The sequence below is a fragment of the Trachymyrmex septentrionalis genome, unplaced genomic scaffold (genome assembly GCF_001594115.1).
Source record: "Trachymyrmex septentrionalis isolate Tsep2-gDNA-1 unplaced genomic scaffold, Tsep1.0 scaffold21, whole genome shotgun sequence".
NCBI classification, from domain to species: domain Eukaryota; kingdom Metazoa; phylum Arthropoda; class Insecta; order Hymenoptera; family Formicidae; genus Trachymyrmex; species Trachymyrmex septentrionalis.
The window spans coordinates 1,955,484-1,957,610 of record NW_017305288.1 but is presented as its reverse complement, the minus strand read 5'-3'; positions in this window follow the sequence as shown (position 1 = coordinate 1,957,610).

The following is a 2,127-nucleotide window of genomic DNA, read 5'->3' as shown; positions in this document are numbered from 1 at the left end:
TTGAAGCTGATGAAGACACAATAAAGGCATTAATTGATGCAAACCGGCGAATAACAACTCGTGAGATCGCTGAGAGATTAAGTTTATCGAATTCGACCGTTCATGATCATTTGAAACGCGTCTGATTGAAAATCGTCTTTCATTTTCATAAGAAAAAACGAAATTACTTTCCGAACAACCTAATATTATTACATTTCGAAGTACGAAGTACTCGTATAATATTTGATTTTTTCCCAACCTTCTTCCTTATATTTCTCCATTTTGTTCCATGTATTATAGGTTAATATAAATTATAATTTTCCCTCTCTTCTGTTTCTTGTACAACTTGTTTTCAACATTCATCAGTTTCGCACCCCTTAGAACAGCACCTATCATCTCGTAATATAAGGTATCTCGCTTCGTGGCGACAATGGCATCAGACATCGAATTCGCTCTATAGCTCGGACATATTCCATTAATTACTTTCACTTTGCGTCAATGGCATTTCCATTTCAATGATCGTCTCCGTCCTGCCCTCATACCCGACGTCGACGGTTCCACCGCGAACATCGCTACCTCGATCCCCAAGCCTCTGGCCCCTTCCATTCCAAACGAATTCCATCGCCATCCGCTCATTGAAATACGTTTCGCATTGTAGACGGAATACAACGCTTGCGCGTATCCTGTAATTGTTGGCATCAAGTCGCCAGAAGCTGAAATCATTCACGAATTCGACGCGGAATCTCAACTTTATAACGAAAACTCATTGTCATTTGTAGTTTCTCTCTCTCTCTCTCTCTCTCTATCTCTCTCTCTTCCACCCCTCTACACATGTATGAAAATTGTTGTACACGTTGTAAAATTATTCTGTATCCCTTTTATAATTATCTATCGAATATCGATGTAATATCAAAAGTGTACACTTTACAGCTTTATATTATAACTTCAAGTGGCTACTGCGTAACATACGTCACTTGTAAGAGGACCTCATTCTTAGATAGGAGGAAACGCCGATTGAAATTTACGAGATAAATATTTCCTCGCAGTAGCCGCAGATCTGCCTTAGAGATTAATTTTGTATTCGCAAGTTGGATCAACAAATAAGTGGACAATAACTACGAATCACCCACTGCATACCGATGGCAGAGTTATAGCTTATTTTTCACGTCGCGGCTAGTTGAGTAATCTTTCACAAAACATCGGGACGAAATAATGCGCAATATTTGCCGAGTAATCGGACTCGGTGCAGGTACATGCAAACGTGTGGGACCCGTACACGCGGGTTTTAGCCTGCGTGTGCGGCTTCTACCGCGTGTCACTATGTTTGCCCATCCATTATAGCTACAATAACAAGGAGCGTCCACTCCATCAGCTTCTTTCTATGCCTCCCACGCCTATTTCATCCGTTAGTACTTGCAACAGTCCTCGGAGATCGCTGTGCATATACATATATTAGGTATACGTGATGTTGACCTTATTCTTTTTAAGCAACGTCCAATCAGGCATCTTCATTTACTTTAAGTAGCCCCGGCAATGAGAAAAATGCCTTCTATGTGGAGTACGATGAGTATCTTCCAAGTAAATAATGTATGAAATATTAGCCTATTCTATATATCGTTGTCATCGTCAACGGATTATAATTAATTTCATACGATTTTTTGCATTTATGGCACAAGATGTAGTTGTTTCATATAGTTTAGCTTATTAACGCGCGTTGACGCCGATATGTACAATATCAATTTGGTGATAAAACACTCACACGTTGTAATATAATGCGATATTCTTTTTATCGATATTCTCTCTCTCTCTCTCTCTCTCTCTCTCTCTCTCTCTCTCATAAAAATAAAAAGAAAGGAAATTTTGAAATTATCTCGACTTTAATCACGTTATATTATTCGCGTTAATCATCGTACACGATTCCCCCCATTATTCTCTTTTTACGGACTATATCATTTCGGAATAGTTTCGCGATGACAACATACGTCCTCGATACGAACGATGTATTGAATACCGTTTCACATGCTCACCACGTAGCCAACCCACAGGATCAGGATAGTTCTGAGAATCCTCCTTTATCGGACTCTATCGTGACCTTATATCGCCTCTATATAGGTATGTATATATATATATATATATATATATATATAT